A 23,800-nucleotide genomic window follows, 5' to 3' on the forward strand; every position below is an offset into this window, starting at 1 on the left:
TGTTATGTGGATCATCATATTTTAACCTCTCACATACTTTGTGGCAGCTCTCATATTCAATATGTGCATAAGAGTTTACAAAGCTCAAGAAGGCTGGGTAGTTGCTAAAATTCATACAGATAGTAAATAATAATCCAGAATGCACATCTCAGTTCTAACTGACTCCAAAGCCTATGTTTCCCTTTTATACCATATTGTGTAATGACCAATTATTAGGATAAAATTGTAGGGTTCTGCTTTTGTTGTTGCTGAATAGTTTGGGGCTATCAGCTTACATTATATCTCTAGTAGTTTATCTATAACATGGCGTCCAATAGAAAATTCTTCGAGAATTTTCTGGGGCTTTTTTCTTTTCATCTTTGGTCTTCCCACTGTGGGTTCTTTTTTCCATTGATTTTATGTTTAAAGTCTACTTTGGAAGCTTTACCTACACTTTTTATAATTTAGTTTATCTTTTTGTGTATTCTCCACTAAGTATTCAAAATATAAATTTATAATTCCTAAAGAATATAGAAATATAAAACAAATTTAATGTTTTAATAAACTTACCAGTATTATTTATTCTGATACTTCTGCTTATTTTGCTTTTTTTTTCCTCCAATCAATCAAACATGAGTTTCTTTTACCCATATCCTAGGATGTTTGAATGTATAAACTAGAGATGTCAGTGTTAAATTAAAAAAAGGCACTCTGGAAGACAGTAGGGAGGTTCCTCAAAAAGTTAAAAATAGGGGCACCTGAGTGGCTCAGTCATTAAGCGTCTGCCTTTGGCTCAGGTCATGATCCCAGGGTCCTGGGATCGAGCCCTGCATCAGGCTCCTTGCTCAGCAGGAAGCCTGCTTCTCTTTCCCCCATCCCCCTGCTTGTGTTCCCTCTCTTGCTGTGTCTTTCTCTGTCAAATAAATAAATAAGATCTTAAAAAAAAAGTTAAAAATAGAGATACCCTATCATCCAGCAATTACACTACTAGGTATTTACCCAAGGATACAAACATAGTGATTTGAAGGGGCATATGCACCCCAATGCTTATAGCAGCAATGTCCACAACTGCCAATATATGGAAAGAGCCCAGTTGTCCACTGACAGATGAATGGATAAAGAAGATGTTCTCTCTCTCTCTCTCTCTCTATATATATGTGAATATTAGCCATCAAAAAGAAAGAAATCTTGCCATTTGCAATGATATAGATGGAACTAGAGGGTATTATGCTAAGCAAAATAAGTCAGAGAGAGCCAATACCATATGATTTCACTCATATGTGGAATTTAAGAAACAAAACAGATGAACACAGGGGAAGGGAAGGAAAAATAAAATAAGATGAAAATTGAGAGGTCGGCAAACCATAGGAGATGCTGAACTCTAAGAAACAAACTGAGGGTTGCTGGAGGGGAGGTGGGAGGAGGATGGGGTACCTGGGTGATGGGCATTAAGGAGGGCACTTGATGTAATGGGCACTAGGTGTTACATGAAACTGATGGATCACTAAATTCTACCTCAGGAACTAATAAACAAAAAATTAAAAAAAGGAAAAAAAGTAACGATTCAGGTAGAATGGGCTAATCAGCTCAAGTTTTACTTAGGGGGAGTTAAAAAAATATTATGGGCGTCATTCAATTCCATTTTGCTCACTTTCTCAAATGCTGTATAAGCATATAGTTATGTCATTTTGAAATCATTTCATGATTTTTATACATTTCATTTAAGCAGTTGGGTTTACAAAGAGCATACTATAGTGCCATCTTGGCATGGCTGGGCCAGGGCCAAATGGGGTGCTGGAAAGGGAATAGGCTATGCACCATGCTGCCTCCTGGCCATTTCAATTAGGGACAAACTGAAATACCCAACAGTTTAGGAAAGACGCTGCATGAGTGAGGCTGTGTGTATATCAAGACTTCCCTTGAAACCCTTGCATTCTTTTCTACCATGTATAGTGTACATTATGCTCTTCCATAATTATAAATGTATGTTTCCCATCACCACAAAGACTTCTCATTGCTTGAAGGAAATGCAGCTTCAAAGAGCTTAAATTGTGAAGGGCAGGCCCCCTTCTGAGAGCTACCATTGCTTGGGGGTGACTCCTCCTCTAACTCATCCACAGTAATATCCTGGCCAGCTTTGCTGGCTGCATCTTACCATGTCTCGACTGGCCTGAGGCTTTGGTGGTCTTGGCTTTTGAAGAGAGCATCTTTGAATTTTTGATAATGTAAATCTCAGTATTGTCTCTTAAAGAATATTGTTGTAGCATGCTCCCTTACTATCTAAAAGGCAGAAAGGGTTCCAGGCTTTTGTGATTCTAAACTTCACACACAAAGGATTTTTGAAGAGCACTGGCACTTTGATTAGAGGGTAAACTTCACATCCCGACGGAGTTTCAGTTTTAAGTTGCTGAGAGTCAAAAGTAAAGTGACATGCAACAGAAGAAAGGATATAGAAATATAAGTTTAAAATGTGACGATCTGAAAAAACACGTAACGTACTTTATGACAGTAGCAGTTTGAGAGAAAAATATGGTCTATTTTTAACCATCTTTTAAAAAACTCTAACAATTACACTTTTTGAAAGCCTCTTCAAGACTGCAGCTCCCAAGAATGAAATCATGTCAGCCAATAATTATAATAGCTTATAGAACCTTGTGCCAGGCACTGTGTTAAGCTCTTTTCAAAGTTAATCTTATGTAATACTTCCGATTAACCTATAGCATTACTAATATTATCCCATTTTATATATAAGGGATCTGAGGTACATAAAGGATCAAGAAACTTGTCCAGAATCACACACCTAGAATACTATGAAAATAAGTTTGGAAACCAGTTCACGAGACTTCATACCTTGTGCCTGGAACGTTTATGTTATGCTTTCATGAATGTTTCGTTTGGGGATAACTTTTAAGTGGCTTTGAGAAGTATAAAACACAAAAACTTGAATTTACCTCTACTGATTCTCGGTGGTGCCCAACCTAAAAAATATCCCCACCAGTGTGCTCTCACAGTGACATATCAGAGTTGACTTATAATCCTGCAGAAAATGAATCTCTCTTAAATGAGGATAACAATAAAGTAGGTATCATTTGATAAGCGCTTACCATACCCTAGGTAGTACACTAAGTGCGTTACAGGAATGTTCTCGTTTTAATCCACTCGCAACTCCATCAGTCAGAGGTTATTATTTCCATTTTGAGCTTGTGGTGATTTGGGCTTAAGGAAATTGTGTAACTTGGTTAGAGGTACATGGTGAGGGGTGGAGCAAGAAGTTGAACTGACACTTGCCTATTTGATTCCAAATTCTATGCTCTTGAATGTGGCATTAAATCGCCTTTACATAAAGAAAACACCATGAAAGATACATTTACTGAGCATACATAGAGTATAGGATATTCTACCGGTAAGTTTAAACTCCTGTATAATTTCTTGACTATGCCTATTCCTTTTATGTTTTCATGATACCTGTTTTTCAGATGAAGGGTATTCCTCAATCACCTTATTTCCCCCCCACATAAACCGTGAAGAAGATAAGAAGTAAGTTCCCAAACCCAGAGAGAGACTTCCATGCTGGTCCAACTGGTGCTGCTTCTCCCTTAGTCATTACCTAACACTAGGCAAACAGACAAGACCTCTGCAGCCCACACCCATGAGCAACTAATCTAACCATGATACTATTGTAAAGAAAAGAAAAGAAAAGAAAATTTCACAACCTCCTCTGATAATTCATGGAAATATTCATACACCAAACTTCACTGTCAGAAAGGTCATACTGAAACTTTAATGTAAATAATATACACGTCTCTTTTTTAAACTTCTAATAACCACAGCAACTTTCCTTCAGTAGTGAGTGCTAGTTGTAATAATAATGGTTTTTTATTATCCCTTTACTGTTCAAAATACCATTTTTCACAGCACTGCTGAAAGGCAGTATTCTCTCTCCTGCTTCAGTAATGTGCTTGGTACTGAACTGGTTTTAGCGCTGTTTTTATGATCTTATACTATGGCATTGGTTAGGGATGAGAAAGTTTTATTTGCCTCACCACTGAATCTGCAATGGCCAGATAAGTAGAATCATATTTTATGGCATCAAATGTTTTTTAGACACTCATTCCGATATGCTATTACTGATGTCTCTGCTCCCCCAAATACAAATGCAAGAAGAAATGCGAAGTTACAAAGTATTTTTCCAACTCCATGTAGCTCAGGGAAGACAGAAGCCATATTGTGATTTACAGCAAAGGTATCCCTCAAAGTTTCAAAGGTGCTTATCATTTACCAAGAACTAAAATGCACCAATGACTATGGTAGCCTAGCTTCTAAAAAGGCAAAGGGTTACATGGTAGAGATGGAGATATAAAGAATCAATCAGGAAGGCCAAAGAAATCTGGGAAATCAATCACAACTCCAATGACAGGTGCCTCCAGATCAAATGAAGGGCTAAAGAATCCAAGCTCCCACACGTGGGTGTGTTGTTTGAACCAGCTGTCAGTGTCAAATAGAGTATCGAGTCATTTTATCTCCGTGATTCACAAGCAGGTCTGGGCCATACCAGTGAGACTTTGATTGCTCGATGTGGAAAAGGAGATAATGAACCTCAAAGCAGCCTGAGATCTAGTTTTGGCTTTACTCTAATCCTGGCTTAGATTCTGGTCTTGCCCATCCTGAAATGATGAGGTCAGCATTGCCCAGCACTGCCAAGCTCACCCTGGATATGAAGTTAACTACCAACTGCAGGATTAAATAGACCCTCTCACCTCACTCACCCCGGACCTGGACCATTTTTTTTTTTTTTTTTACCTGAGGCATGCTGGAATTCAGAAATACCATTCCAACACTGTCAAACAGCCTTCAGTCACTCCTGCTACCAGGTCGCCTTGACCTTGGAACAGAGGCTTCTGCTTTGTTTCTGAGTCTCAGTCTCCTCCTTTTCATCCAATTCAGGTGATCAGATCTGTGTATTTCTTTGTGCCTGAGTCACCTTTAATAACCTCTCCAGTTCCCTTCTTGCCCTGCCAAAGCGTAAGAATCCAGGACACTAGTCCTAGAATGGAGAAAGGAGGATATCCTAGGGTTGAGAACTGAAGACCTATTCCATACTTGTAAGGTTCTGGCATGGAGAAATTGTAATGATGACGAGCTAAGGGTATGCTTTGCCAAGGTTGCTTGAAAATAAGACTCTCTCCTAGTTGTCATTCAATGTGCTTTCTAGTGCTATCAGAAGAAGGGCAGAGAAGAGTCATGTGCTATTTCTCCAGATTAAAAAAAATATATATATATATATCTCCAGACATACCTGCTTCCCTCAGGCTTAACCAAAAGCCGAAAATATACTGGCTAGATCATGATTCTTTTTGTTTTTTTAATTAACATTTTTTATCACAATTGTGTAGGCACATAACTTAAAGAGTCCACAAATTCCATATAGCTTATAAAAACAGCAACTCCTGCCTAAGCCTCCTCACTCCCTAGAGGCAACTATTTTCAGCACCTTTAGCTATTTCTTTTGCCATTAACTTCATATTTCTAAATCACATGTACATACTACTGCTGCTTAAGCTTGTTGTTGTAGGTAGTATCTATTCACTTCCTAGTACTGAAATTGAGGATTTAGATCTCTTATACCACTGTTTCCTCCATCTTACTCCATATTCCAGCATTTGAAAATCTCCTTTTGTGAAATGGGTTCTTCACTTGGCTTCTGGGACACCATTCTCTCTTGGTTCTTTTCCTGCCTCCGGAGCAGTTCCCTCTCAGTCTTCTTGTTGATTCCTCCTTGCCTTCCCAACCTGTTAACAGTCACAATTCAGTCCTAAGACATCTCCTCTATCTACACTCACTTCCCAGATAATCTCATCAAGTCCCATGGCACTAATTACCAACAAAATGCATAGATTATGATTCTTTTTAGTCCACCAGAGAGAAGTTACTGCCTCATTTCTTAGGCATTGAATATATTTTTTTAAAGATTTTATTTATTTATTTGAGAGAGAGAGAATGAGAGACAGAGAGCATGAGAGGGAGGAGGGTCAGAGGGAGAAGCAGACTCCCTGCCGAGCAGGGAGCCCGATGCGGGACTCGATCCCGGGACTCCAGGATCATGACCTGAGCCGAAGGCAGTCGCTTAACCAACTGAGCCACCCAGGCGCCTGGCATTGAATATTTAAAGTAGCAATACAATAATTATATTAGAGTCTATGGAAAAGGCAATGATATTTTCTTAATGCTGCTTTTGATTCAAAAGAAGTTGCCGTTCTTACCTGCTGACATAGGAATAAATCTGTAGAGACAAAGTCAAGAAAACTTATGTGCAATTTCCATTAATAGAATCTCTGTCGCAGGGAAGGGAGAACCAAAGCCAAGAAGAGCCATCAATAAATTTTTCAGTGTTGCTGAATCAGGCTTTGGTAGTCTGAAGGGTGTACTCAGCTCAATTTCTGATTGAGCATTGTGGCATTATGGTTCAATTGAATAAAGCTTAAGGATTTCCTTTTATACTAATTTTACTTTCTACTTTTTTCCCTGATCTTGTGTTCTCTGCTTAGCTATTTCCTTTAATGCCCAAATATTTTTCCTTCTAACACAAAACTCTATCTTTGATGGGAACTTGATTCATCAGTTTATGGTTTTGTGGTGGCTGCTTCTTCTGAACAGAAGAAATGAGGTAAATGTACATAATACTACTACTCTATCAAAATCACAAAACCATTATTGATGCCATTAGAATATATTCCCTCAACTTTAGTAAACTTCAGTAAGTGATAGGCCAACTGTCTAGACTTTTGGGGACAGAAAACATCATTACAATTTGGTTCATGATCACAGGCTTTGTAATAACAGTGACAAAACAAAAAGAAATGGCAGCCAAAAGAACATTTTTAAAAATTAAGGTTGCTTACTTAACCTGAAGAAAGAGAGAAAATGGTAACAAAGCTTAAAATGATCAAACTGAAAACAACCAGTTTTTTTTTTCCCTCTGAAAAGACAAAACTTAAAGGAATGTTTAGATTTTAGTAAGAATGTTGGTTGACATGTGGAAGAATTTCTTGATTTCAGAAAAATTGAATTCTAACTTATGATCATGGGCTATTGATCTTCAAAGATGTTGAAACAACTTTCTACATTATAGAATGAATAGGATTGTATAAAGGCAAAAATTACATCACGTTTTCTCTTCACATTTCTCTAATTCTGTAGTAAAAGTCATAGCCACAATGTATTGAGCCCTTTCCAGGTGCCAAGCACTTCATATTTGTTCTTTCATTCAATTCTCAACACAACCCTGAGGTTTGTATCACTAGACTCACTTTTTGGACATGGAAATAGGTTCAGAGAGATTGAATAACTTGCCCAAGATATCAAATGACAGAGCTGACACTTGACAGGTCAGCTTGGTCCCAACATTAAAGTTTTAATCACTAAGCATATCCTGTAACCATGACGGTGACTACCATATTGAAAAATTTCAGAGCCTAATTTTGGAAGGTAATTGTGAAAAACCGTTTTACAATCAAGTCTTTTTCTACCTGATATTCATGCTCAGCTTCAATTTGTAATTCCAGTTGCTTTTTACAATGTGTAATGATTATGTTTTTACATTTCCACTTCAACTACTACATCTAGGACATGGTCATTGCATTGACCATTCCAAACCCATCAATATTACATATTTGAAATGTAATTCAGCTAAATACTGAAAGGATAGATGTGTAATGGCCAGTTCAACAATTAAAACATAGAAACTATAGAAATAAAGCTCAAAGCCTTTGGTTAAGAATGATCAGTCCATTCCTGATAGCTACGCCCCAGGCTTTTCTATTTCTCTTACTTCCCTATAGAACATGCCTAAGCCACGACAACTCAGATTATAAATATTTTTCAGGCAAATGCCTGTCAGCTTCATAAGCAGGGCTGGTCTGAGAAAAATCATAATGTAGGTCAACTTCAACTCTGATCCCCACCCAGGCGTTTTCTCAGCCTCATTTTCCATGGTTCATTTCAGGATTCTATTTCCTTACTTCCAACCTCAGTGTCTTAATGCTTGAGACACTTGATACAGCCTCACCTTTCAGGCAATACCTCACACATGAGGGTTAAGGAATGCACTCTGGCCCCTACTTCATCCCCACCTCATCCCAACATTACCTTCTTTCCGGGCTATCTTTTTCTTATTGGCTTCACTGTCAGGCAAAGGGGTTTCCTCATGAGAAATCTCATCACCAGCAGGTTCAGACTAACATTGTACCTACAGCCTGCTATCCCAGCCGAAAGGAGATACTCTCTTCCAAAAAGCCCATCATCAAATTAAGCCAATGTCCATAGCATACCCATCTCCAATACAATTCCTGTAGTCCAGGTTATGGGAGAACCCTGGTTGGTCATACCCAGGTCATGTGCCATTTCCCTAGCAGGGAGTGGGTAGAGTATGGCATTAAACTCACCTAAAGTATACAATATAAGGAAAATAGATTTCCATTACTGAAATAAGAGATTAGTGTTACCATAAGGAAAAAAATGTATCAGTTCTATTTTGCATACTCTTAGTATCTTTCTTGCCTTTTTGGGGTTATGTCTTATTTTCCTTTTACTTTGTAGAGTCAAAGATTGAATACAATATTTTAGTCAAGCATAGGTCAATTGTCATAAAAATGAAAGAACAATCTACTGTTTTGATTTACTTATAACCTTCCTTTCTCTTGGATAATGGGCTTTCTTTTAGAAAGGTCATACCAGATTGTGTCTTCTGTTGATAAATCATTCTATTTTATTCATGAAAATTCAGATTTCTTATTTCAAGTATACAACTACATATTTTAAAACATTTGGAAGGCCAAACTGGTAATTTCTGTTTAAAACCCATAAATATTAGGTTGTACCAACAACTAATGTTGCTGATATTTTACTGTTTTCGATCTACACATAGGGCAATTTTATGTGGTTCAACCTGATATACATTCACCATCAGGCTGGATATAAAGGTATATTTTTTTCTGTTCCATGTGTTGTGATATTGTATTCATCATATTCATGAAAGTATTTTTGGTGAAAAGAATAAGTTAATCAGATTAAAATGATTGCTGGTTTGACGATGAGTCACTTGTTAATCATTTCAGTGATTAGTGCAGATTAAGTGATGAGTAATAGAACTTACTGAATAAGTATTATTGTTATTTGATCATTGCAAATAATCAAAATAGGACTTTGCACCAAGGGCTTCTTTCTCTCTCTTTCGCTCCCCAACAGCAAGATGAAAGCAATCATTTAATAATTTAATCTACTGCTCAGCACTTCATCATCATAATAAAAATTAAATAACTATGTCCTATGTTGAGCAAAGTGGTTTTCCAAAATTTTAGACAGAGCTGTTTTCTGTAACTCCAGTAACATATCTATTTTATTCCCAAGCAAGGTAGACTTTCTTAGTGCAATTGCACTAAGAAACAAATATTGCAGAAACAAATATTCTCATTCCCTGATGCTCTCAGCTACGGGCTTGTGCTATCTGTGAATGTTATAATTGACAAGCAGTGGCCATATGCATCTACATTACATGATATTGTGATGAAAAATGAGACAAAACAATGATAGGTTTTAAACAATGCATTGTTTCATTAGATTTCCTTCAGTGACATTAGTGAATTCAAACCCTCTACCATCATTCCCATCAACACCATTTGAAATTATCTGAATGTTCTGTGAATATCTCAGGAGAGAGGTTTTACATATTTTTGACATGGTATGTACATTAAAGGCTAGAGGCATTTTACTACATGAAAGTATGTATAAATCCTCAATTATGGAATGATAGATCACTTAATAAACCATAATATTTTCTGAGCTGATGTAGATTTCTGTTTGATGTAGGGAAGAGAAATACTTATTTTAATGATGTTTTAGGCAATAATGCTAGTAAAGGAACTGTTTAAAGTTCAGAAAAAAATAGCATTTGTATTTTGGCCATATCATGTGTCATATAGCAATCACAATACTTCTACAGACAAAAGTTTACTTTTTCAAACTGTTCCATGGTGAAAATATAGATTTAAAAAAAACCAAGCTGCTCTATTATATTAATAGGTAGTTTCATTTTTATGTAAAACCCGAGGTGCTTATATCTTGATAAAATGCAAATGATTCACACCTTCCTCTTCGGGAACTTTCACCATTCCCTGCTGCAGTCCTTATTAACACGGTGCTTACCCAGAACATGTAGGTCAATGAGTGTTGCCATGAAAGACAAGAAAAAGAAAAGCTTTTCACTTTTCAGTGCTTGTCAAAGGAGTGCACACAAAGGAGATACATTCTGGATTTTTTTAGAGAAAGGGCTGTGTAGGGCAACTCAAGCTTTGGCATATGATCATGTTGTTCCTGCCAAATGAGACAATTAACTTAAGTAGAATACATCAACATTGCAAAAGAAAAGTACTTCTATTAGACATGATGATATTTATTTTTATTTTGTAAGCACTTATGTCACACTTAACTAGGTGCCAGGCATTGCTCTAAACACCTAACAAATAATAATCATCCAATACTCATGACCACTCTATAAAGGTCGCCATTTTATAGATGGAAGAACTAAGACACTGCAAGGGTAAGTAACTTGACCCAAGTGACATGTTAGCAATGACATCTGCTTTGGAAAATATCATGGAAGTATTTCCTTAGCCAGATTTAATGGAACCTGGTTTTAATTCCTACTTTCTGCTGCCTTGGTCCCAATGTTGAATCTCAGTTCTAACAGCTAGATTTTGGTTTTGTGTCCTTATGTATGAATCCTGAGTGCCCTGGTTGCTTTTAGACTGAAATTCTTTCTCACCAGGGCCATTGCCACCATCCATGCAATTTGATTTCTACTCCTGATCTAGACACTGCTAAGGCCCAGGTACCTGGCAGATGACAAGTTTGGTTACTCCAGTCCATCACTTGAAGTTTTAAGTACTACCTATTCCTGTGGACTTCTGATTAGTAACTTCCTATTAGACTCCAACGTCGACTGCTCACCTGAACTCCTATTCATTTATTTATTTAGTTAGTTTTATGTATTAAAAACTGCAGTTACTCAGAATAATGTATGTCATAATATAATCATAACAGATTTCCAACATTTTGCCGTATTTGATTAAGATTATTTTAAAACAAACAAAATGTTATAGATAAAATTAGAACCCTCTGTAGACTTCTCCGTAATTAGATTCTCTTCCCTCCCTACTGAGAATTCACCACTAACTTGAAGTAGATGTGTAATATTCCCATGCATGTATTTTTTTCTTAAATATGGGTGTATCCACAAAAAAAAATCATAAAATTGTTTTAGGTATATTTTAACTTTAAATAATGGCACCACACTGCACATATCATTTGACAACTTTCTTATTTTTTAGATTTAATTCTGTTGATGATGCAATTTCTATTTCATTCTTGTTAATGGATGTGTAGTACTCATTATCCAATTTTACCAATATTTATTGGTAGGTATTTAAGATATTCCCAAAGTGTTTATAGTAAAAGCCATGTTTGAATAAAAAAAAATCCCTCATACCTACTTGCATACCTGTCAGATTTTTGATGTATTTTAAAGATAATTGACTAATTATCTTTAAACTTTCTGTCATTGTGCCCCCCAAAGAATTTTTAATTCCTTTGAAATACTTACACATTTAAAAAAAACTAAACCCCAGACTCTCTCTGGATTTCACATATTTTTCCATTAATGTCCTCCTTTTTGTGCCAGGATATCATCCAGGCTTCCAGACTGCATTAGTTTTCATGTCTCCCCAGTTTCCTTTGGTCTGTGACAGTTTTTCAGTCTTTACTAAATTGTTCATGACCTTGATAATATTGAGGACTACTGGCCACATATTCTGTAAAATTCCAATTAAAAAAATTTTTTTTCTCATGATTTTTTCGGGTTTATGGAGTTTTAGAAAGATAAAATGCACAAGGGTGAGATGCCCTCCTCATCATATCAAATCATAATATCTTTATGACCATACTGCTACTGTTAATGTTCACCAATTGGTTGAGATAGTGTTTGCCAGGTTTCTCCACTGTAAAGTTGTTATTTTTCCCTTTCTATTCTTTGAATCAAGTACTATGTTTAGCCCACTCTCAATGGGGATTTAGGAGATTTAGCTCCATCTACTAAATGGGGGAATATTTACATATATTAAATGGAACTCTTCTTACAGATTTTTAAATTGGCCTCTAAAACTTTTCATCTCCAGTTTAAATACTTGCAAAAGTTACAGTTTCCAAAATGTCATAATACTGACATCCTCAAATAAAATGACTACACCATACTTATATAATCTCAATACCATGGCCGTTTGAAACCCACTGTTATGCATTTTTAGATGTCATATTAAAGAGCTCTTTTTTAACAAATATTTTACATTGTACTTTTTCCCCTGAACTCATATTTCTATCCCAGTTTCATTGGAGAAAATTTTAAGCAATTTAACCCTTAACGTATTTCATTGATATACTTTTCAATTTAAATGTGCTTTTTATTTTTAAAGTGTTTCTTATGGCTTTAAGTTTCTAATATGGAAAAAAAATGCTATAGGGGATTGAGTTTTCACTGCAACTGTTTTTAGTAGACAATGCAGCAACATAAACATATATTACAGATTTAAAGGTAATTACTAAAAAAAATGATAAAATTTGATACAGAATGTAGAGATGTTACTCAGGTACAAAACCACACTGTTTCTTCATCCAAAGCCTTTGTGTTTTTGCAGCTGTGGTGTTTGATAGAGTAAGATAAAAATGATTTTAATATTTCTGTAACTTGTATGTCAAATGCAGTATTGGCCTTGAAAAATTCCAGAAAATAAGATGTTTATGAAGAACACAGCATATTTGTAATGACTATATAAATACTAAAACTTATTTTGCCTCTATAGCAAAAAAATGTATTTGAGAATTTATGAACATGTTCTAGAAAGTAGTAAAAATGTAGGGTTAAAAGTCATTTTCACAAAATTATTACAAAATTTTAAATTTTTATAATTCTATGAATTATGTTACTTGAAACTCCCTTTGCCTGAAATGTAAACTCTAAGAGGTAAAAACAAATTATTTTTTACATGACTATATTTACCAGTTGCAAAAAAAAGTGGCACCTTCACAAGCCATTTGTGGAAGTACTTAGTTTTTGATAGCAAAGTACAGTAATTAAATTCAAAGTCATTACTGTATTTAGCAAAACAAATACTGTGTAAAGAAATGGCTTTGTAATTGATGATAATTTCTAGGAATTAAATATTAATTGCATGCTTTACAAGAAAAGTGCTTTATAATGTGTACACTAAGATATCTTTTTTTGGCAAGGAAAATAATTTAAAGTAATTTGGTAGCTACCACTGAGGAATGTTTTGTGTATAATGTTAGATTCTACTCACTGAAAAGCCAGTAGGTTCAGAATAGTGTGTGGCAGGGAATACTGGGAAAACACAAATGGTCCCTGGGCCAAATGATCTAAAAGAATGCCTTCGTTTTGATGAATAATAAATTTTCAAATAAACAGACAAAAACCTTTTAACTTCATGTATATAGCAATGAAATAAAAACTGAATTTAACTTCATCTTCAGAATTTAATTGCTTTCTTCATGATTTAGTTTCTTTTTACTAAATTAATAAATAGCAAAATATCTAATAAGTCTAATAAATTAGAGATTCTTATTTCTTGGTTTGAAAAACTTAAACATATAAGAATAAATGCTTATTCAAGCAATCATTCATTCATTCATTCAACATATATTTATGGTGGGTTTTTTTTAACATTTTATTTTTAAGTAATCTCTACACCCAATGTGGAGCTCAAACTCACAACCTCAAGATCAAGAGTCACATGCCCTACTGACTGAGCCAGCCAGGTGCCCCCTACTTATGATTTTTTCTCATAGATCTTACAGCTTTGGAGGTTGTCATTAAATAAATTAACTCCTAACTAATTATATAAATAGAATTGTAATTATGATCATTGTTATGAAAAATATTTTGCCTTAAGAGTGTGTTTGATTGATAATGAACACAAAGGATCATGTCAAGCCAAACCTTAGATCATCTCCCAAATCCTGAAAAAATATTGATCCTGGCACTGGCTTGGAAATAACCCAACTGTTTTCAAGTTGAATACCCAAGACACATGTTCATTTTTATGTATGTTATCCCCTAAAGTATGTGTTGTTCTATTTAATAATGCAATTAATATGGCAAAAATGAATCTAAATGTAGAACTATTTTTGTACAATCAGGGCGTTTCTCTATTTCTTTTTTTATTGCTGGATTTGTTGCCTCAGAAAAGATCTTAAGTGAATCAATTAAGATTAATTCATCATTATATCATAATTAAGACAAATATTAAGGAGAGTTGTGCATGTAGCTGTTTCTGACTTTCTGAGTTAAACAAATATCTCTGGGATTTTTAGAAACGTATTGTTACATACAACTCTTGGTTTAGTGGAAATTAAGCCTTAAACCTAAATTAAAAATAACAGAGATATTGTTGTATTTTTAATTTAACCACATTTTCAATAAGATTTTCTAAATGTTGGACCTGCATCTATTGGTAAGTACTTTAAAAGGTTGAAATATGCCAAAAATGTGTCTTTCTTGGGGTTAAGAGATGGAATCAATTTCAGGGATTTTAGCCTCAAAAGAATCTTAGTTTTTGCTGCAGTCATAATTTCTTAAACAAGTTCTATTCTGGAATAGCATAGAATACTCAATTTAGTGCTTCTATTCAGGCTGAAATTCAATTATCATGCACACTATAAGAAAATAACAATTCCACCTGTTTAACCATGATATTCTAAAAGATGTAAAATATGTTGGGTTGTATTAGGTTAAAGACATTCCTTTCCTCACTTGTGGCTATTAGACATGAGCTAATTTGAGGAAGGATGGATTGAAAATAAATGAAGATATCAAAAAATGTCTCTAATACTCTTTAATTCTCTGAATGTGACTTAATTTTCTGACAATTTTATACTGCTGTTGGCTGATTTAAATAAGACCAGATTTTTTTGCTAAGCTTCTCATAAGAAAAGGTCCTTATGGTCTCTGAGGCTGTTACTAATGACAGCATTGTCAGGATAAGGTTTTTCCTAGAACTCCTTTGAAAGTCCTCTCATAGAGGAAACATGAAGGAAGCCAGGTAGTTCTAGGTAGTGTCATCTTGGAAATACCCTTATGAAGTTATGTGGTGGATACACAGGCATATTGTTGCAGGATCTTTTGTCCCCCAGGGAGAAAAAGACATTCCTGAGGGTTTGCTGAAATTGCTCACACATTCTACTTTAAAATTTTATTTTATTTATTTACTTATTTACCAATTTTTTAGGGCATTGAAAATAATTTGAAAATAACATGAAAACATTTAGGAAAGCATGTTCTTGGGGATAAGATGGAATTTATGAAAGATATCCGAAGTTTAGTTTATTATCTCAGTGCCAAACTGTGGTTAATTATCAATTGTATGAAGAGGATTCGAAAAGATCCTCTGATTATTGTATTAGCCTCATTTATTTTGATGAGCTCTTATGCTACTTAAGTACGGATTCCATAATGGCCAAATTGTACGTACCCTATATCCATCATGACTGGGGTCTCTTGAGTGGTCCGTGACAACTAATGGAGAAAAATAGAAGCGCTCTACTTCAAACAACCCAGGTATCAACTGAGGTCACCCCAGTAACTTAGCTTTAGATAACATTCACTTAAAAATCCTATCTGAGGGTGCCTGGGTGGCTCAGTCGTTAAGCGTCTGCCTTCGGCTCAGGTCATGATCCCAGGGTCCTGGGATCGAGTCCCACATCAGGCTCCCTGCTCCGCAGGAAGCCTGCTTCTCGCTCTCCCACTCCCCCTGCTTGTGTTCCTGCTCTCGCTATCTCTCTCTCTGTCAAATAAATAAATAAAATCTTAAAAAAAAAAAATCCTATCTGATATGCAATAGGAAAATAAAATACTTTCAAAGAAATCCGGGGGATTAATGTGACCCAGAGATCCTATTTCCTGTACCTGTTGAAATCTCAAAGTCAGGCTTATCTCCACACTTGTTACTGAGCTGTTCAGTCAATATTGTATTCACGTAGAGATTTGTGGTAGGGACATGATGTGTCCCAATTTTACAGAAAGTTAAGATATTCCCTTATATATCCCTGTTAAATGGGTTTTTCCAGTAATTCTGGGAATTTCTCACTGGTCTCTTTATTTTATTTTATTTTATTTTTTCAAGTTTTTATTAAAATTCCAGTTAGTTAACATACAGTATAATACTAGTTTCAGGTGTACAATTTTATTTTACTTTTTTGCAGGGCCCAGTCACTGCCATATTCTTTGGCCTTTTCTCTCTCCCACGTTTTTTTCTTCTCACAATGCTTTACCTTCACCATCATATTTCTGTTCCCCTTTATGTAGAGCAGTTTACTTATCTCTGCTCTTTTGGAATCTATAACCATGCAGTCTCATGAGTCCCACTCACTTCACCTAAAAAGAAAATTTCCCTAAAAAAGGAGTTCCTTACCTAAGGGGGAAATAATTTTCCTATACCTATTATATATTTCTATGATTAATTAGAAAAGAAGCTTAGCCCTTAATCCTATGTATATTATACTATCTAAATGAAATACAGATCAAACAGGTTTTCCAACAGTACCTATGAATTCAGTACAAAAAGTTTTTAAAGTATGCTGATGAAGATAAGATCAGATAGAGCCTTTTGACCCCTTCTCAACACCAGAATATAGATTTATTGAACCTCTGCTTGCCACATCTAATTATTTCAGTTCTATTCCTAAGTATCAATCATAAAGTGAACTTGAACTCCTCAACTAATCTTAATCTTATCATTTACCTTCGTAGACTCCTCAAACTGATCCATTAAATCCAGGTAGCACATTCAAATGTGGGCCCTCAAAAGAAGGAAAGGCAATTTCTCATGCTTTCTAGGCTCCCATCAACAGCCTACACTTATGTCTAAATAAACAGAGATACTGTTTTTGGAGTTCTTCTTAGACACAAGTTTTTGGCGTAAAATAGTTAGGGAAAGCTTGTCCTTAATTCCTTCCCGCTTATATGCCAGATTCCTTGAGCCAAAACTCGTAAAAGGACCCTGAGGTTTTCGTCAAGACATAGCATGTGAGTTGGGGGTGGTGAGCGATTTTATTTGTTTCTCAGCTCAGAATCTCTGTGAGAAAGTCAGGTTTGACAGGTATTTATATTAGCCAATTATCTCACTTTTGCCCACTTTTTCCATTTTTAATTTATGTACTTGCCCCAAGTGTAAAACATATGTTATTCTTGGCTGCCAAGGTTCTTCTCCTATTCTTGTGCACTAATTTCTGTGCTTGCTCCACCTTTAGAGTCAAATGTTGAACTAACATCAACTACAAGGGAAACAAAGCAACCCCTGAACTTTGGCTGTCAGCATAAGTTGAAGAGAGCAGTAATGGGAGCAAGATGTGGTGTGGGGATGCTGTTTTTGAGCCGAAATCCTCACCAGGGACGACTGCTCCCTTCTCTCTGGAGAATAACCCACATTCCCCCAAAGATTCTTTATATCTTTTGCTTGAGAAGGAAAAACCTTAATAATCCAGTGAAAAAAATCTGTCTTGTGACTTAGGAGTTTTCCAAAGGTGGTCGTGCCTTTTTCCCTCTGGTCCGATCACTACTCATGTTGACCTCACAGAACAAAATACAATATTCAGAGTGTAATGAAGTCAAGATCCCAGAGTCTTTAGAGGTAAAAGTAAAATTATCCTTTGAAATCTTGGCACCCAGAAAAAAAAGCATGCTGCGACCTTGCCACATAATGTGTACTGTTTATTTTAGCAGTCATCCAAGTTATGCCTACCTTTGGAAGAGAGAAAGCTATGTTCCCTTAAATCTCATATGAAACATTAAAAAGCAAACACGTCTTCTCTAATAAGAGAATAAGATTGTCTCAAACAGCACAGAAGAAAGAATAAATGGAGGAAGCATGTTTTAATGATTTGAAAATTTAATTCTATTTTTTTTAAGCACCTGACTTTGACCTGCCCCAAAGATGGCTTAGTTCAAGCACACTTTTGTTGAGTTTGCTTTATTTTCACATAAAATGCATCTCTAGTTAGATCAAAACACTTTATATGGCCTTTATAAATGAACTCATAAAGAACCTTCCACGGGAGGAATATATTGTCAGTGAGGGAGAAACTTAGAGAAGGGTTTGTTTACCATTCACATTGTAAGCCTAGGCTAAAACCCATGTTATGATGTCATAGAACTCCTTATTTCATTTCATGCTATACCATTTTACTTACATTTACTACCATTGTATTGTCAGAAACTTATCTTAGGCTCTGATTTTTCCCTTTTTATGAAGTGATTTCCTATCTTGACTTTGTTATCATTTTAGAGGATTAAATAATTCAATTTTAATTGGTAGACATGACCTTCTCTAAGAAAAAAAGGATCATTGGGAAAAGTGGACAACAAGAACTAGCAAACCAGGGAGAGTATTATTAAATATTCATTTCACATTATAAAAATAATTGTTTCTTGACAGAAATTATAAGAGAGAGGTAATTCATCGTATTTCAGAAAGCCAGTGTTTGAAAAGAGACATGACATGAATTCACCACCAGCTTTTACAATGGAGACTCTGTAGAGCCAACATTTTTCCCCGACAATTCAGAGCTGGAATTTTTGAAAACCACTATACAGATACTCTGGTCACTGGTCCTCTAAATATCTAAAAAGTAGGTAATCAAATTGAGGTTGGAAAAGATAGTCCTTGGGGAATCTCAAAAGCACAATATGATGTCCAAATCACTTTCAGATCCAAGCTAATAGATGTTCGATTCAGTTACTCTTGAGAATTTACTATATAAAAGACTTTTGCTATTGGAAACAAAAAATGAATATATTACATTTTCTATACTAAAGATGGTAAAAAATCAACAGACACATGAAAAAGTGCTCAACATCATTCAGCATCAGGGAAATACAAATCAAAACCTCAATGAGATACCACCTCACACCAATCAGAATGAATAAAATTAACAAGTCAGGAAATGACAGATGTTGGCGAGGATGCGGAGAAAGGGGGACCCTCCTATACTGTTGGTGGGAATGCAAGCTGGTGCAGCCACTCTGGAAAACAGTATAGAGGTTCCTCAAAAAGTTGAACTAGAGCTACCCTACGACCCAGCAATTGCACTACTGGGTATTTGCCCCAAAGATACAAATGTAGTGATCCAAAGGGGCATGTGCACCCCAATGTTTATAGCAGTAATGTTCACAACAGCCAAACTACGGAAAGAGTCTAGATGTCCATCAACAGATGAATGGATAAAGAAGATGTGGTATATATATATACAATGGAATATTATGTAACCATCAAAAAATGAAATTTTGCCATTTGCAATGACATGGATGGAACTAGAGGGTATTATGCTGAGCGAAATAAGTCAATCAATCAGAGAAAGACAATTATCATATGATCTCACTGATATGAGGAGTTTGAGAAACAAGACAGAGGATCATAGGGAAGGGAGGGAAAAATGAAACAAGACGAAACCAGAGAGGGAGACAAACCATAAGAGACTCTTAATCTCAGGAAACAAACTGAGGGTTGCTAGAGTGGAGGAGGGTGGGAGGGATAGGGTGGCTGGGTGATAGACATTGGGGAGGGTATGTGCTATGGTGAGTGCTGTGAATTGTGTAAGACTGATGAATCACAGACCTGTACGCCTGAAACAAATAATACATTATATGTTAATAAAAAAAAAAACTTAAAAAAAAACGCAAAAAATCGTATAGGTCAATTAAGACATATAAATAATTACCTATAAGAAGTATTTTTAAGTCCCTAGCATTTGCCAGGAATATGCTACAAGCTTTTGAGGAAAAAGAGATCACTTCAAGTGAGCGTGGGAAGGGCAAATTTTAAAGAGTGACTGACAGTTGAATTGAGCTTTAAAAGTTGTCAAGACTTCAGCAGATGTATTTTGTGTGGGTAAGGGGTTGGGGATTTCATGGAATCACCAGAATTACAGGATTTCAGAGTTGGGAAACCATTAAAAACAATGTTGTAGAATGGAAAACACTGCAGTTTGAAGTTTGGTGTATTCGTAGGCAAATGACGGCATAAAATGACTTATGTTGAGTTTGCCAAAGGGAGTCTTCTATTCTATGATGGTTGCTCTATTATCCTTAAAAATTCCTTATAGGTGTCATTATTCTCTATGAGTTGAGTTTATTCAAATATCAACTCATGGTAGTACACAACCACCCTACGTTCTTATGATTTGAAGCATATTGGGTAGTGGTCTTTGACCCATTCAGATTGTTAACCCCTTGGCCTTCTGCTGTAGAACAATGGCAGAATGGGTGAGGTGCCATTATTTTTGCCTTGTGGCATATCCATGATATTTTTCTTCTAACTTTTATGATTGAAGCTTCTGTCCATGATGACAAGTTTTTGCTTGGTCTGCTCACCATGCAGGAAGAAACTAATCCTCTGTGGTTCAGTAATTTTCTTCATTTTGCCACTACTCTGCCAACATGTGCATTGAGGTCCCCCATGACCATCAGGTTGTCAGATGGCAGAACAGCTGTGATGAATTTATCCAGATCTCTGTAGAATTTCTCCCTCACTGGAATGTACAATAGGCAGGATGTTTGCATTGACAAAAGGAATAAATGGCCATTTGAAAAGTGCACACACTGACCAGGCAAGCTGGGGACAAGTAACCACTTAAACACCCAATGCCTGAAAACCCTTTCCTTCAAAGTCTCAGTTCTCCTCATGACGTGTCTGTAATCTCTAGGGAGAAATATTCAAAATAGCTTGTTCCTAATATGATTCCTTAACAGGAGTTCCTCCTCATGTTTTTGCAATTAATAAAAAAGACCAACAGAGAGCCATATTTTCGTGATCAGCCTCCCAGCGTCTTAAAGGACTCCACCCTAACTTCACAGCCATCTTGGAGTGCTTTACTATCAGCTCAAAGGGGGAAAATTAACCCACTTACACTTTACAAATACACTTATAATTGCAAATTGCAAGTTACTGGGAGCTTGCAGCCATTTAGCAATAAACCAAAGTGAATACTTCTGCAGAACACACTGGGTTGAGAAGTGAGGCAGGTTTTTGCTCTCTGGGGAGAATCCTCCAAATCCTTGGTCCATGTTATGTCCATAAGATAGGCACAGAATCTCAGGAGGATTGGTATTTTGTTCATTAAGGTGTTTATTTTATTTTCTGTCTCTTGGACAGAGAAACAGGACAAAAAACATATGCTAGGGAAATGGAAGACATTTTATAGCTTACAATATTAGGATTAAAAATTATAATATTTATTGTAAAAGAGACTCCAATTACCATTTGACTGGGCAGAATCTTTACAAGATGTATGCAAACTAGAAAAAGAATTTCATCTTTAACTCATTATACTTCCATAAGAAGCCACATGGCTGGACTTTAAAGCACAGTTCCACCCTTTAGTATAATTGCCTTTTCTTTTTTTTTTTGGTTTTTGTTTTTTGTTTTTGAATTAGAACAGCAACTTCTTTCTATATAAGTAGACTTTATAGTACATATAAGTAGATTTCAAAGTTCATCTTTTAAATGAAAATGTCATCCTGACTGACGCCAGTAGGAAAACTTAGGGACTAAAATTAATTTTCAAAATAAACTAAGTGAGGTTGTGATTTCAAACCTTCCTCTAGAGTGAACTTTCTTAATTTTCTCATTGAGAATATCCCAGATGCTCTTTTATGGTATTGTGTCTAAAAGGCAATGATTTAGGAAATAAAAAATGAAGTCCTGACTCGCCAATAGCTACTAATCTCTCAAGGTTTTACTATATAGTCCCTTCCTGTGAAACAAATTCAGTAGCGGGTGGTAGGAGGTGGGGGTGGGAGTGGGGAAGGGAGGGAACAGAACGTCAACTAAAGTTATAAATACATTACAACTTTTTGTTTAAAGTCAAGGAGTTGGTCCTTCCCCACTTTATGAGCAGAGAAAGAGCTTTTCAGACTCAGTGCTCTTTATAGAGCCAGGGGCTTTAAGGAAGCCACCTGTGCACAAGACATTCTCATACATCTTCTGTGGGTGCCTTCTGCTTACCCGCCGCCCCCCATTCCTTATTTGTAGCACATTCATCATCTGTAGGCTGCTGCGTTCATGGAGTTCTCCTTTTTGCATAAGGTACTGACCAGATTATGAAATCTGTAGTCCGGTGGTAGGCAAATGTTTTCTGTAAAGGACTAGATAGTAAATATTTTGGCCCTGTGGGACATACAGTATCTACCACAACTACTCAACTCTGCCATTGCAACATGAAAGCAGCCATAGACACCATTAAATGAAGGAGTATGGCCGTGTTCTATATAAAACTTTATTTACAAAAACAGACAGTGGGGCCAGATCTGGAGGCATAGTTTGCCAAGCCTGGTTTAAGTCCAAGAAAACATGTTCCTTTGGTACCCTGCTGCCCCTCTGCCCTCAAGTACATACATATACACATACCCAGGGTGCACATATGTGTCGTCAACCTCACATAGCTGTGAGCTGTCCAAGTCAACAGAGGAAATTATTCCACTATCTAAAATGAATGTCTATACCAAGTTTTACAAGCAGCTAAGCTGCAGTATTTAGAGTCAGGCAGTTTCTGAACTATGAGGTTCTTTCTGTGTACCAAGAAAGGAAGAAGTAAAATACACTATTGGTGTTGGTAGTGATGGAAAGAAAAGGGATTTTTTTCCCCTGTGCCCAAGAGAATTGGCGCCATTATTTGTTTCTCTCTTAAAACGTCAATATGATTTAGAAATGCATGTTTAATCAAGAAATTAAGTTATCTTAAAAAGGAATTGCTAATGGATATTCTGTCAGAATCCCCACTCCCATTATTAAATGGGATAGAAGTGCTCCCTTCAGCATTTTTCATACCCTCATTAGTCTTATCACTAAATCTTACCAAAAATTCTTTATTTTTTTATCTGATTGCTAAATCTTAAATGAGGTAATCAAGGTGAATCTTCTACTTCGGCATCTTACTTAATGTTCCCTTATGTTATTTCTTCTGTGTAGAAGAGCTTCCAAGGATAACAGTTTTCAGTTCTTTGTTCCATGGCTTCAAACATAAAAGATATGATGTGTTTAAGGGTCATCAACAAATCAGAGGCATATTCTGACTCTGTGGGGCCAAAAGGCTGGAACAGAAACCACTCTCACGTCATTACAAAGGATCAGGCAGGGGGAGTTGCTTCACTCTTAACTCCTATTTGCAACTCTTGCTGCATTCTTTGGAACTCCACAGGGATTTCTCCACTATAGGTATTTCATTTGACCACCTACCTAATTCACTTATGCTTTTGCTATTTTTCTAGACTCTAATTGGAAAATAATCTTAGAGCTGAAAAAGAACTTCATGGCTCATCTGACCCAGTGGCTGTTAAACCTGGTGGAGAATTGATACCATTCAAGATCTTTGTTAAAAATGAAAGTTTTCGGGCGCCTGGGTGGCTCAGTTGGTTAAGCGACTGCCTTCGGCTCAGGTCATGATCCTGGAGTTCCTGGATCGAGTCCCGCATCGGGCTCCCTGCTTGGCAGGGAGTCTGCTTCTCCCTCTGACCCTCCCCCCTCTCATGTGCTCTCTCTCATTCTCTCTCTCTCAAATAAATAAATAAAATCTTTAAAAAAAAAAAAAATGAAAGTTTTCTGGCCCTGAAGAAACTCTAAGAAATTCTGGGCAAGCCAAAGAAATCTGTATTTCAAACCTGGTCCCTATGTGAATCTGAGGCCTCCTCTAGTCATGGGCCATTATT

General features: G+C 36.2%; 1 long non-coding RNA gene across 1 annotated transcript in view; it reads left to right on the top strand.

The window, feature by feature from the left end:
- Window positions 1-23,499, top strand: part of LOC118015143 — an 88,372-nt gene extending 64,873 nt beyond the window's left edge. The window contains exon 3 of the long non-coding RNA XR_004680542.1: window positions 23,363-23,499. This is a non-coding gene — a long non-coding RNA (uncharacterized LOC118015143). The remainder of the gene's footprint in view (window positions 1-23,362) is intronic.
- Window positions 23,500-23,800: the final 301 nt, after the last annotated feature.

The sequence above is a fragment of the Mirounga leonina genome, unplaced genomic scaffold (genome assembly GCF_011800145.1).
Source record: "Mirounga leonina isolate KUSES-001 unplaced genomic scaffold, KU_Mleo_1.0 Mir_165, whole genome shotgun sequence".
In the NCBI taxonomy this organism is placed as follows: Eukaryota; Metazoa; Chordata; class Mammalia; order Carnivora; family Phocidae; genus Mirounga; species Mirounga leonina.